At 33.0% G+C, this 15,838-nt stretch overlaps 1 protein-coding gene across 5 annotated transcripts in view; it reads right to left on the bottom strand.

The window, feature by feature from the left end:
- CNBD1 (cyclic nucleotide binding domain containing 1) overlaps nt 1-15,838 on the bottom strand; it is a 631,440-nt gene that overhangs the window by 45,331 nt on the left and 570,271 nt on the right. The gene's annotated exons all lie outside the window — the stretch shown is intronic.

Here is a 15,838-nt window from a genome sequence, read left to right as displayed (position 1 = left end):
CATTTCAATATACAAGTTCTGAAGCCACTGAACTAAGCATACCTGGCATAAGTCACCAGCATCAAACCCTTCCTATACTCATACCACCAATCTATTTTCACGAGTTATTTGGGTGAAACACAGATTATATAAATTCCTACTTAAAAATCCCAATGGCATCCTAGTGAAGTTAGAAGGAGATTCTGATGAATAAAAATCAAGCCTCTTGCAAAATGTGACACCAGATTACTTCCCAGCCTCCTGTCTCATATAAATCTATCACATTCTCTTCATTTCAACCTTGTGTTTTTGTTACTAAGTTAATGCTTCAATGTGGTGCTCCAAATATAGATTACCACCCCACTTCCTACCATCACCATTTAAAAAGTCCTGCTTATTCTTCTATACTTAGATAGTATACTACATTTTTCATGTAGCTTCACTCCCTCCACACTTCTTTATAATTTCTACCAGCAAAACTAGTTGTTCCTTCCTCCTAGTCCCCTGTTCTGAGTAAGAATGCATTCAAGTCTTATACTTTCATGGCCTAAAGAAATCCAAGGTAGATTCAATTTATGTGTATAAAGTCTGAAGGTAACTGGTCCAATTCACCGATGTAGTTAAGAGAGTGGGCTCTTGCTGTCTTTATGGTACAACATCTCTTTTTGTGCTGCATGGTGACAATATGGTCACAGCCTGTGTTCTAGTAGAAAGAATGGGAAGAGCCAAAAACCTTTTGCTACTGAGATATTGTCTGTTTCTGTAAAAGTCAAGCCCTCTACAGAGAATACCTCTAAATACTTCATTGGTTGGAACAAGGCCACATGATCATCACTACTAGCAAAAGAGTCTGAGAAGATAAATATTTTTAAATTTCAGAATCGGAGAAAAGATTTAAAACATGGGGATGTGAGGGACTTCAAACTATCTCCTGAACTGCCATAAAACTGAACAGTTTTGCTATTGGATCACAGGTGTGTTAGAGTCTGTGTCTAATTTCGAGTCCCTTGAAGAAAAGGACTGTTACTTTAATAATTTTATCCCTGATGTCGATAACATTTTCAAACTCTGTTTAAAAAATTGATAGTGCCAAAAAGGAGAAGATGTTCTTGTTAAAACCCCTGGCTTTGAATGAGACACTAGAGGGCTATATACTTGAAGAAGGCAATCTGAAAAATAGACTAGTCTTGATTAAATCAAGGTAATCTTCCCATCACTTTTCTGCCAACTAGAAAAAAAAAGATTATACTCTCTATGAAACAAAATAATATTATTCAGAGGCTTTGTAAGTATTTTATACACAAAGTCCAACATTCATCTAAAAGTATCTGTATTAATTTCCTATTATTCCTGTAACAAATAACCACTAACTTATTGGTCAATTATTCTCTTAAAATAAGTTTCATTGGACTGAAATCAAGTTGTCAGTAGGGATGCACTCTCTCCAGAGGCACTAGGAGAGCATCCATGTATTTACCTTTTCCAGATTCTGGAAGCTCTACTATTTCCTTAGTTTGTGGCCCCACATCACATTGCCTTTTCTCCCTCTGCTTACATCACCATATCATCATCTTTTATTCCCTCTTCTGTCTTCAAATCTCCCTTTGTGCCCTTATAAGTATACATTGCACACGTAGGGCCCACTGGAAGGTCCAGATATTGGTATTAAAATGAATTTTTAAATAACTATGGTATTAATAGATAAAAATATAAGGAACACACCAGAAAACTGGAATTATAAAAATAAATATCATAGAAATGAATATATAAATTTAAAAGAAAATTAGAAAAAGTATAGATTAGTAAACTGGAAGATGTATCAACAGAAAACATCTAAGTTACCACAGATAGAAAAACTAAGATAAAAAATACTGAAAAGAGGATCTACATTATAGAAACATATTAAATAGGCCTAATATACTTGACATCAAAGTCCCAGGAATAGAAAAGAAAAATATTAAAGCAGAAGAAGTATTTGAAGAATTATTGGTAGAGATTTCCTAAAACTAACAACAATATTAAGTTATGGGTTCAAAAATCTCTCTTAACCTTAATACATATCTATCTCTAGATAGATACATCTATGGATAAATAAAGACCGATTATAGATAGATAGATATCTAAAGAAAGTCACATCTGGATACATAATAGTTTGAAAACCTAAGACAAAAATCTACCAAAATTGAACCATAAAGAAATGGAAAATCTGAACAGAAAAATGATGAGAACCAAGATTGGAGTAGTAATAAGTCTCCCATCAAAGAAAAGCCCAGGACTTGATGGCTTCACTGCTGAATTCTACCAAACATTTAGAGAAGAAATAACACCAATTCTATACAAACTATATCAAAAAATTTAAAAGGAGGCAATTCTTCCTAATTTATACTACTAACATAGCATTACTCTGATACCAAAACCAGATAAGGACATTTAAAGACAGAAGACTGCTGACCAATATCCTTGATGAACATAGATGCAAAAATCCTCAACAAAATACTAGAAGACTGAATTGAACAACACATTAAAAACATCATTCACCATGATCAAAGGGATTCATCCAGAGATGCAAAGATGATTTAACATATGCAAATTAATAAACAAGATATATCACATCAAAGGAATCAAGAACAATAAACGTGATCATTTTAATAGATGCAGAAAAATATTGAAAAAATTCAACATTCTTTTATGACAAAAACTCTTAACAAATTGGGTATAGAAGGAACATACCTCAACACAATAAAGGCCATATATGACAAACCCACAGCTAATATCATACTGCATGGGGAAAAAATGAAAGCCTTTCCACTAAAGTCTGGAACAAGACAAGAACATCCACTTTCACCAGTTCTATTCAACATAGTACTGGAACCCTAGCCAGAACAATTAGGCATGAGAAATAAAGGGGCATCCATACTGGAAAGGAAGAAGTCGAATTATCCTTGTTTGCAGGTGACATGACTTTATATTTAGAAAAACCTAATTACTCCACAGAAAACTGTTAGAAGGAATAAACAAATTAAGTAAATTTACAGAATACAAAATAAACATACAAAAATCAGTAGTGTTTATACACACTAACAGCAATCAATCTGAAAAAAATGTCGAAAAACAATGCCATTTACCACAGCTACAAAAAGCCCTACGTAGAAATAGATTTAACCAAAGAAGCAAAAGATCTCTACAAGGAAAACAGTAAAACACTGATGAAAGAAATTAAAGAGGACACAAAGAAATGGAAAGATATCCCATGCTCACGGATTGTAAGAATATTATAAAAATGTCTATACTGCCTAATGTGAGATTCAATGCAATTCCTATCAAAATACCAATAACATTCTTCACAGAGATAGGAAAAACAATCCTTAAATCCACATGGAACCACAGATGATCCCAAATAGCTAAAGCAACCTTGAACAAAAAGAGCAAAGCTAGAGGTATCACATTACCTGATTTCAAATTATACTACAAACCTTTTATAACCAAAACAGCATGATACTGGCATTAAAAACAGACACACAGATCAATGGAACAGAATAAAGAACTCAGAAACAAACCCATGCACTTACAGCCAATTCGTTGTTGACAAAGACACCAAGAGCATACACTGGGGAAAGGACAGACTCTAATAATAGTGCTGGGGATACTGAATATCCATATGCAGAAGAATAAAACTAGTGCCCAATCTTTCATCATGTATAAAAATCAACTCAAAATGGATTGAAGACTTAAATGTATGACCTAAAACTATGAAAATAAAACACTGGGGAAACACTACAGGACATTGATCTGGGCAAAAAAATTTTGGGTAAGACTTAAAAAGCATAGGCAACAGAAGTAGAAATAGAGAAATTTGATTATATTGTGCTAAAAAGCTTCTGCCTAACAAAGGAAATGGTCAATACAGTGAAGAAACAGCTTACAGAATGGGAGAAAATATTTTTAAACCATTCATCCAACAAGGGACTAACATCCAGAATACACAAGGAACTCAAACAACCCAACAGTAAATAAATAAATAAATAAACAATCACATTTTAAAATGGGAAAAGGAAATGAATAGATATTTATCAAGCAAAGACATACAAACAGCCAACAAGTATATGAAAAAAAAAATGCTTAACATCAGTAATCATCAGGGAAGTGCAAATCAAAACAACAATGTGATATCACCTCACATTTGGTAGAATGACGTTTATCAAAAAGTGAAGATAACAAGTGTTGAAGAGGATGGAGAGAAAGAAGAATGCTAGTACACTGTTGGTAGAAATGTAAATTAGTACAGACACTATGGAAAATATTATGGCAGTTCCTAAAAAATCTAGAAGTGTATCTACCATATAATCCAGCAATTTCACTGCCGAGTATACATCCGAAAGAAAAAAAATAATATTTTGAAGAGCTATCTGAACTCTCATGTTTACTGTGGCACTATTTATAATACAACATATGGAAGCAACTTGTGTCCATCAGCAGATGAATGGATAAACAAAATGCGATATATCTACCTAATGGAATATTATTTCACCATAAAAAATTAAATCCTGTCATTTGCAGCAACATGGATGGAAGGAGAGTTTCCATTATGTTAAATAAAATAAGCCAGAAACAGAAAGAGAAATATGACATGTTTTCCCTCATGTGTGGGAACTAAGACAGTGGATCTCATGGCAGTAGAAAGTAGAAAGGTGATTACCCAAGGCTGGGAAGGGAAGTGGAGAGAAAGGGATAAACAGAAGTTGGTTAAGGGGTACAAAAATACAGATAAATAGAAGGAATTAGTTCCAGTATTTGATAGTATAGTAGAGAAATAATAGTGAATAACAGATCGTGCGTTTCAAAATAACAAGAGAAAAATTGCAATGTTGCCAACACAAAGAAAAGATAAATGTTTAGGGTAATGGATATTCCAAATTACATGATTTTATCATCACTCATTGTAAACAGGTATCAGAATATCATATGTATTCCCAAAGTATGTACAAGTATTATAAATCAATAAAAATAAATAAAATATTTAAAACTAGTCAAAGAATAAACATTAGCTTCAAAAAGGAACAATAAGACTTAAAACAGTCTTCTCTACTACAGTATAGAAGGCACAAAATAATGAAAGTAAATGGACAAATTTCTTGAAAAACACAATTTACTAGAACCAACATTAAAAGACATTTTAAAATATAAATAACTTTATATTAAAGGATTTAACCTATGACCCAGGGCCCACTTGGCTCCTGAATTAAATTTTATAAAAATCTAAAAAAGAAATAATGCCATTTTAGAATATACTTTTTTGTATAATTGTTTAAAAGCTTCTGAAAATATTTTTAAAATCCAGTATAACATTTGTACAAAATGGACAAATATGTTAAAAGAAAGAGGCCAGGCATGCCGGCTTATACCTGAAATACCAGCACTTTAGGAAGCCAAGGCAAGAGAATTGCTTGAGCCCAGGAGTTAGAGGCTAGCCTGGGCAATATAGCAAGACCCTCATCTCTACAAAAATAAAATTAGCCAGTCATGGTGGTACACACTAGTAGTCCTCGCTGCTCAGGATGCTGAGGCAGAAGGATTGCTTGAGCACAGAATTTTGAGGCTGTAGTGAGCTGTGACTATGCCACTGTACTTTAGCCTGGGTGACTTTGAGATCCTATCTCTAAAAATAAAAATTGAAAAAATTTAAAGAGAAAAATTACAGGGCCATCACTCTTATTATCCCAAAATTTTAAATAAGGAATTACTATATCCAACTCAGATTTATAACAAAACAATAGCAAATTGATTTTGTTACATAAGCCAATGTTACTTTAACACGTGAAAAGACATCAGAATCTTATTTTAAAATAACAAAGACAAGTTTTATTATTCTTTCAGAATAATAAATGCAGAACAGTTTGTATAATTTAACATTCATTTAATAAAAGCCCACAGCAAACCAAAAATTTAGACAATTCTCTTGATCTGACAGGGTACACATATACAAACACACAGCAAATATAGTGAAATATTGAAATTGCTTTATCATCACTTCATTCATTTATCACTGGTTTGTCTGGATGAACAAACCAGTGTAATGAGTCAGATAAATACACTTTAAAACATAAGGAATAAAAAGAATGAATAAATATGTCATTATCCATATCCAAATATGGCATGATTGTATTCACCAACATAAATACACACACATTTATATAAACACATACACACATATACCTGTATACATATATTTTATTTTGGAAATGGGTAGTTAATTTTATATTTTACAGTAAAATTTATTCTGTATTTTATATAATTATAATATATAGGTCTTATTTCAATGCCGTTGAGAATGATGACATTTTTGTTTAAACAGGCAATAGCCTGGTTAGATTTAGGTTGCAAGTTCCAACATGCCCTATGTGGGCTATGGTTCATAGTCTGTTCAGTTTTCAAAGTCTTTGGCCAGCAATGGTGGTGGTTTATCTGCTGACTCAGCTTCAGTCTTTTTTAATGCCTATGAAGAACAAATCTATTCATGTGTGGCTCTAGTGTGAGCTTAGGAATTCTTAAATTCATGGGGTCACTTTCGTGAGTGCTTTCATTTATCTCTCTGGTATTTTCAGTTCCCTGTGGTTCTTCTTCCCATGTCTTTAGCCAGAAAGCTTGGGCATTAGTTACCTCACTCTGCTTTGTACTTCTGAGGCTGTGCCCACCTACTGGGCCAAGCAACATAAATAACAAAGGAGAAAAATGGTAAACTCATGCCAGTTTGGTATAATTTTGAATTCTGATCTTCTTCCCCAATCTATCTCCCATTGTTTACTTTTCAGAATGGTCAATAGCTGCTATATGCTTTCTGTTCAGACTCTATAGCTGCATTTAGAAAGAGAGTCAGGGAAGAGTCCAGGTAGTTCTTTCCTGGAACTAGGATTCAGAGCAGTATTCTTAATAACTAAAAACTGAAAAAGAAAACAAACTGCTTATAAATGGTGGAATCAATTGTATATATTTGTACCATGAAATAGTAGCATATTTATATTATGAATTATCATTTGTCAATGTAAAAGAACCAACAGCTGCTATACACATCAGTGTTGATTGATAGATTACATAGATATAGCATTAGCGAGGCAAAGCCAGTGGCAAAATAATGCACAGTAGGTAGTTCCATTTATATAAAGTTCAAGAACAGGTAAAACTAACCTTATCAGAAAATTAGACTAATTGTTACCTTTGGGGAAGATCAATGATTGGGAGTAGAACTGAAGGAGGTCTTTTTGAGTGCTAGTAGTATTCTATATTAGGAACTTTGAAGTGGTTACCTGAGTGCTGCCACCTAATACAATTCATTGTCCAGTACGCTTAAGAACTGTATAATTTTATTATACGCATATGATAATTTAATCTAAAAGTCTACGAGTATATTGTAAGAATGGAATGCCACAAACACTGGTCATATCATATTGGTATTTTGATTTTTATGTGTACAAACTTCCAGGATTACTGTAATTGCTATTCAGTTAATGTGTGTCATTGTTATAAGTTCAATTTTGTAAATTTCTGTGTCTACCAGTCCATCGCTCAAACTCTCTTTACTTCCTGTCTTTTCCATTCTCTCCCTTTCTCTCTCTTATATACATATACGTAGAGTTCTTATGCAATTAAATCCTGAATCATTTTAGTTTAAAGACAGATCTAAAAATAGCTAAATATTTATCACTATGTGAAAGTATGTGGAAAAAAACATGAATAAATGACTTTGGATTTTTAGTAAACCCTCTAAATATGAAGAACACTAATCTTCTAAGATATGAAGAAAAAATCCAGTTCTAAAGTAGGAAAATATATTTTTCCTTAGAATTGCAGCCTTTGGTCCTGAGAATAAATTCATGGCCATTAGAAAGTCATCACATATGCAGAAGTGATAAGCACTGAATTAAGTCAGTGTGGCTAACAGTACAACCTGTCCTATAGTAGACTGTCAATTTTTGTTTATGGAATAAAAAATAAATAGTTCATATGGTGACTTGAATTTCCTACTAAATAGAGTTTAGACAATTACAGTGGCAACTTTTGGGTCATTAGCTCTCTGGGGGTTGTCAACACAGGTAAGTAGTATAGATTTGCTAAACTCTTCTGTCATTTTATTAAATACAGATTTTATCTATTAAATACAGATTTTATCATTTGTACATGATTTATTTATGGATAAATTTACCTGTATTTCTTATTGTAAATAAATTTACAAATTTCTTATTGTAAATAAATTTACAATAAGAAAAGCCTAACAACATTAATTATACGTTAAATGACAGGCATACATTCACCAAAATTTGCGTTCACTGTCTGTACTTTGTGCATTTCATGAGTAATAATATATTGTATCCTACATACACAAATAAATGACAAAAATGATAGTTTCATTGTAAATTCAAAAGCATGGCTGCGTTGTTTTTTTCAAAACTAAAACTTCTATTAAAACAATAGAGAATCTCTTTATTGTTTTTAAATTATTTATGCAAAAATAATTGTTCCAATAAGGGAAATGTCTCGAAAACCTGTTTTTAAAAGCATAAATCATTGCCACATTCTGGAAATTTGCTTTAGATTATTTTCTCTTCTGGAAAACTGTAACTAAAAAATAATTTCTCACAATAATTATGCATGAAAAGAATATTAAATCAAGAATACTTTTAAAAGAGATTTGTTCAAATAAGAATCAGAGTAATTTTCAAGTGGTAACCTAATATTTGCTTTTCACTTCTTAAAGTTTATATTCATAATTGATTTGGTAGAAATATAAAGTAACACAGTCACACCAGACTTTTGGAAATTTCCTCTGTGTTTGTAGCTTTTATGTACATTTCTCTTGGAGAAAATTTCAGTTTGCAATTTAAAAATCATGCATCATACAGTTTGAACAATCTGCAATTATAATGTTTATGACTGGAAATGTAATAGAATAAATTGACTATATTAAAAAATTAAGTGCTGGTCTATTGAGATTATTTAAAAGATATCTAAAAATAACAGTGTATTTTATTTACTTAATTGAAATATTTTCTGAATTATATTAATAGTGTAATTGCTTCTTCAGTCCATTCTCCTTTAATATACATTATTATTAAGCAAATGAACAAAACAAATACTGTTTCTAAAATTATCTGGTAATAATCTTATTTTTATATTTCTTATAGAAACCATAAATTAAATAACATACCGTAATCAAAAGAATATTATCACAAAATTATACCATTTTGGTTATATTGATTAAAGTTTAAAGTTAAAATGATTTAAACTAGATAGTTGGCACTAGGTAATAAATCTGGATTCAGTTTATTTATTGTGTTCAAAGATGTATCTTAAAAGAGCTTCTTATTATATATATACATATGTGTATATATATAGCTACACATTTTATATATATATATGTATATATAACTTCGAAATAAAATATATGCTGACTGAAAAAAATTGGAACAGAGGGAAAATGAGGATAGGAAAATGAGCTGATGTCAGAAGTGTGATAAGTCCACTGAGAACATGACAAGTGTCCCTGTGCATCTGATGGAGATAGGTCACAAATTTAGGCCAAAGCTTTCGAGTAGGATTGATCTAGAAGGATCAGTGATTCATTTAATGGGTCATAGTATCCTTGAAATAAAAACAAAGTACTCATTCAGGAGAAGACCTATTCCTGGCACTATAACTGGAAAAACATGTCCCATATGTCTTAATAAAAAGAATATTGGAAATTTCATCTGCACCTATATCCTTATAGTACTGTCATAAGAGCTCTGACATTTCTGGTAATAATGTCCTCTGATTAGGCTGTGCTATCACACAGAACACAATTCAGCAAAAGCCAAAGCAATCTAATATGGATGGATACAGCTATCAGATAACATGGCTTCACCCAGCAAAACACTGTGGTGTGCATATTTTCACTTTGTCTTAGAGGTTGTCCTGTCCGCATGCATGTGTGCTCATGTGTTGATATGGACTCCTCGATAAAAGGAGATACAATATCACTTTCCACAAAAATTTTGTCATTTATTATATTCAGCTTTATTTTTGTATATTTTCCATAATATGTACATTTTAAAAGGGTTTTTTAAAAAGAGAGTTTTAAAAGTTTTACATCTAAGCAAAGGGCTAAACAGTTGTTTTCAAAACTTCTCAACCACTGATTCTTAACTGAGTGAAAATAAGTGACAGTTATTTCTGTGTTATCCTTCCTGACTTTTTCTAATATTACTATTTTATTTCTTCTTATCCCATACAAAACCAACTGTTTTAAGAGCTAGTGGAACTAAAATAGGATTATCCTCATCTTTTGAAAGATAAGGACTAAGATAAGAAAAGTATACAGACTTAAACAGGCAACCTGGATTTGGCTAAGGGTCTTAAAAATTAGTTTGGCTTTTATTTCAGGACAAAACAACAAGATTTTTTTTTTTTTAAGTTTAGAATTGATGCCAGGAAAATGTTCCCAAGTTTGAAAGGAGTTTTAGCATAATCTCTTATGAAACTTTAAAAAATGTAAGTGCCTGACATTCATTTGAAATATCCTGGGTTAGAAACTTCAGAGGGTTGTGGGAGAACAAACATAACCTCAGAAAGCCCCAGAGGGGAGCCTGTCATGTATTCCATATTGAGACTCATGTATTTGTTTTGAATAAGCTAAATAGGAAAAAATATGAGAAAACAAAAATAATTCCTTTCTTTATTTTGAAAGTTCAGTCTGCTCTGTAACTTGTCACCCATCGAGTGCCAAAAAAGAAGCTGGAAAAGATACACATACCACAGGCATTGTGGGGTGAAGAAACATTATGCCTACAAGCTTCTTCCGTTTTGCTATCCCATGTTCTTTTCTGTCTTTAAATGTCAACAACTCAAGTAAGCAGGGAATGCCAAGAGCACAGTCTCCAGGCTGCATGTGTTCTCCTAGCTGTGTGTTGCCCTCTTCAATATTGCTGTGCTCCTGACTTCTGTCATGTGAAATGGGAGACATTGGAACAGTCATCATAAACAGACTTTTTCAGAGAGGATTTAATCATTCCTTTTTTTGTATGCAACACATATGTTTTAATGGAGATTTTTCAGAAAATTTCAGCAAGCAACATATTCACTGGCAGATGAACCTCAGGACTAGGGAAGGCCCAAATAAGAAGAAATTTCTTAATTTTCCATCTGCCTTCCCATTTACTACATATCTCTTAAATAACTATGGTAAAATTTTTGATACTGATCTTTAAAAACTAAATCAAATTGTTCTGCTCTATTACAAATCTGATTTAGTTCAAGAGTAATCACAGAATGGCTTTTCACCAGCTACAAAGTGTCCCAACTATCTTTTCACACTTTTAAAATGACTATTCTTCCAATAAGTTTTATTCTATGCCTAGAGTAAAATTCATTTTATTTTGGTAGACCATTATATTAAACTTGACTTACAATGTTTTAAATGCTTTTTTTCTTATTCACTCTGCTCCTTTTTCAACTTAGTGAGTCATCCCTAATTTAAAGTGTGGTCTTTAATCTCTCTATAGCTAAAACATTTTTTTTCACATTCTGTCAACAATTACTCTTATATCTATGTTATTTCTGTTGCTTTCCCTGAGCCTCATTTATTTACCAAATCAAGGGCACCAAATACTTTCCTTGAAATAACTCAATTTATTCTACAAAATATCAGTTGAGAGAAAATGGTTTTGCCACTTCTTGCCCCTGGCAAAATATCAGAATATACAAGTGTAAAAGACAGGGTAGTTAAACTAATTGTCTTACATAAAATTATTCCTGTGGTGAAAGACATGTGGGTGCAGAGCAGACTCTATTTCAATGTTTCAGACACTGGTGGGTTAATAGGCAGTCTTGGATCATTTTGTGGGAAAAACAATGTCAACTATTTTCTTCAAAATGTACTTTGAATTAGGCACATCTTTCAGATAGAAATCCATAATGAGTCATAGGACCAAAGAGAATATTAAAACTAATGTAGGTAACAGGTTTCATTTGATCTTTTTCAGCAAAATATATTCAGAATTTCTGCTTCTGTATAGAGTAGGTTAGTTAGTGATAGACCATTGCTTTTGCTGAGCACAATTAGAAGAGCTGGGGGAAAAATTACGTCTTTAAAGTCTTCAGAGATCTGCTAATTTCATGAAGTTATAAAGATGGTAATCTAGAGAAGCTGAACTATCAATGTGGAACTGACTACTACTTTGGGGGCTGTTGCTGATACTGCTCAAGGAATTTGCCTGGGCAGAAGTACATTGCTAGAGAACAGAGAAACAAGCTGAGCTTTGGGTAGTCTTTTCTGTCTACAATGACAAAATTAGAGACTCTAAGGGGACTCAAACATATGATCAATTGTTCCATCGAGATGTCTGTGCAGGGCAACAGGCTCAAAAGCTAAGCCAAAAGCTGTTGGAAAAACACTGAGATTTCATCAGTCTTCCCTAAAGAAACAAAATTAGAGTTTAGGACTTGACAGTGGTGAGGCCCAGGTGACATTTTCAAATCTCATTGAAAACCCTGAAGAGTAACAGGGATGAATAAGTAGACTGAGGCTTGCCACTCTTGTGACATGGGATCAATTTTCCCTGATTGCTTAAAGTGATCAATCCCCCATTCTAATTGCCTAAAAAACATTAATAAACCTATCATGACGAAGTTATTAATTGAAGTCCAGAAAATTTTTGTACAAAATATCCAGCGTTCAATTGAAAATTACCAAGTATAAGAAGAGCAAGACTATGTGACAGAGAACCAGGAAAAACAATACAATTAGATATCTTGATGCACCAAAGATTCAGATATTAAAGTTAGTAGAAAATAAATTTAAAATAACTTTGATTAATATGTTCAAGAAATAGTAGAAAAGTTGGACTAAAAGGATAAAAAATATAGAATATCACTTGATAATTGGCATCTATATAATTGGAAATGAAGAACTCAATAGATAGATCAATCCCAAATTGAAAACAGCAGAAAATAGAATTAGTAAACTGGAAGGAAGAGCAATTAAAATATGAGAACTGAAATAGAGATTAAAAGATTAATACCCAAAAATATGTAGGAGGAAAGACACATACAAGGAAAATTTCTCATGTATGTTTAAATGGAGCCCCAAAAGGAGAGCAAAAAGAATGAGGCAGAGAATTATTTGATAAAATTCTGGCCAAAAATTTTCTAAAGCTAATGAAAGACAGATTCATACATTCAAAAAAGCTGTAAAACCTAAACAGAATAAGTAGGAATAAAACCAGAATAATATGTAAACTCACCAAAGTAAAACCAATGAAAAGCAAAGATAACAATAAAACCTTAAAATTACAGTAGCTTATTTTTGTGGATATTGACAAATCAATTTGTCTCCAAAATTTAAATGTAAATCCAAAGGAGAGGGGACTTGATAAGACAGCTATGAGAAAAAACAAAGTAGGAGGATTTACTCCACTAAATATATCAAAATTGATATAAAAATCCCCAAATTAAATAATTGTGGCATCGAGGTGGGGATAGACAAATGCAACTATTTTGTAAAATATTTTGTATATTAACTTATACATACATGGTCACTTAATTTATAACGATGGTGACAATGTAGTTTAGTGAGTAGATAATGGTCTTTTTTTACACATGGGACTGGGAAAACTAAATACAGACATGGATAATAAAACCTCCACCTTAAATTCACTCTATAGACAATCATCAATTCCAGATTGATTCTAGGTTAATTGTAAAATGTAAATAATGACATTTTTAGAAGTAAACACAGGAGAATTAAATATTATTTGAACAGGTGAGCAGGAGTGAGGTCCTATTGGTAAAGGTTCTCTTTGTGGCACCATACATAAAAATTTGACTTTGTTTAATCATCCAATCAGTATTCAGGCAAAACTGAGCTATGTCTGAAACTCCCCATTTAATAAACTAGTCAAAATAATTCCGTGTATATTAGCCTGTTTTTGCACTGCTGATAAAGACATACCCAAGACTGGGCAATATACAAAAGAAAGAGGATTATTAGACTCACAGTTCCATGCGGCTGGGGAGGCCTCACAATCATGGCAGAAGGTGAAAGGCACATCTCACATGGCAGCAGACAAGAAAAGAGAGCTTTTGCAGGAAAACTCCCTTTTTTAAAACCATCAGATTTTGTGAGACTTATTATCACAAGAACAGCAAGGGAAAGACCTGCCTCCATGGTAATTGAACAATTACCTCCCACTGGATCCCTCCCACAACATGTGGGAATTGAGGATGAGATTTGGGTGGGGACACAGCCAAACCATATCACCGTGTCTGTGGAAAAATGCTGATCAGTATGAAGCAAGTGCATAACATATGCTGGTGGGTGTTTTATAGAGATATATAACCTACTAATTTAATTTTGACCCTGCTGGAATTAGTTAAACTAATGCTAGTTTGTGCAAAGTACTGAAATAGATGCTCCTGCTGGAAAAAAAAGCAAAGTGCAAAGTAGCCTGAGAACTGTCACAAAACAACACAGTGACAAATACGCAATTAAAATTGAATACTTGAATGATTACTAACATATTGCCAGAATAAAGTATGTTTCCTTTTATTTTTCCTGTGCTACATGGTTTAACACAGATGTGGCTGGCTTAATATGTGGCATCTGTTCTTGCCTCCACCAAACTGAAAATGTGAGTTGGTACATTTTTCTACTCAGAATTTAAAAATAAATCTATTTAAATCAAAATCATTAGTGAGCAATTGAAGACTTCGAAGGAAGACAGAAGGTTTACTGCAAAACTGACACTGCAAACTGCTTAAAAGAATTTAATTAGCAATGTCTATTTTCTTCTACATATCTCTAGACACACTTCCAACCTAGGATTTTCTCCTTGCTTCATTTTGCTTTTTCCACTGCCTTTCAAACATCTGGTCTCCTGATACATCACACTCCTCATTATGCCTGGACCCCTGGAAGGAATAACCCAGGTTTCTTAGGAGGGTGGCAGTTCTAGCCAGTTAGTCCTTTTCAGCATTTCCTATCCCAACTAATCCTGGTGAGTAACATCTATCACTGCTATATTTCCTATAGAAAAACATGTTTTCCTCTCCTTTCCTCCCCACAAGAAAAAAAAATCTTAAGGGGAAGACAACATCCAAGATTTACCTGAGATAGCCAGGGCTCCATTGACTCCTGGCTTAAGCTCCTTTCCCAACTAAGGAATTGAGGAGATTATTTTCTACATCCGTTTTTGGAGTATTGCTTCCTATCCCAGTCTGATGGCTTAGCTACAAAGAAAGTATCTTCCCTCAACTCCAAACTTGTCCCTCTCAGTTGACTCAGGCAAAGTTCCACTTGTATCAGCAGAGTCAGTAGTTAGAACTTAAATTCAGAGAACATGCAATTTTTGTTGATACAAACTAGCAAATGCTCATCTCATAACGTCCCTCTTCTTGAGGTCGCACACCAACTACCATCATGATTTGTGTCATTTGGTAACCATGGAAGGAAACACTCATTGCACTTTCATCAAGATAATTTAATCCAAAAGACAACTGAAAGCTGCACGCTAATTCACAAATATCAGATGAGCTCTCTAATTTTAACCCTGAAGTTGCCTCCTTTGGGGGAACTACTGTTCTCACTACACTTTAGTCAGAAAGGAAGACTCAGCATGTGTTCAGACTCAACCATAACGAAACACTGAAAACATAAGAATGAGTCAGATGGATTTCACTAAGGATTTTGTTAGGAGACAGAGACATTTAGCACCACACTATAAACAATTTAATCTTTTAAAATCTCCTTTAGGTATTTCTGTTCCTCCCAGATCCTATTTGGGTAAACTGCCAATCCATTTCCTTCTCCCTTTGGTTTCTTTAACATCCTTAT

This window comes from Pongo abelii, chromosome 7 (genome assembly GCF_028885655.2).
Source record: "Pongo abelii isolate AG06213 chromosome 7, NHGRI_mPonAbe1-v2.0_pri, whole genome shotgun sequence".
In the NCBI taxonomy this organism is placed as follows: domain Eukaryota; kingdom Metazoa; phylum Chordata; class Mammalia; order Primates; family Hominidae; genus Pongo; species Pongo abelii.
The sequence above is the reverse complement of the archived record's forward strand: the minus strand, read 5'-3'. Positions and strand labels throughout refer to the sequence as shown.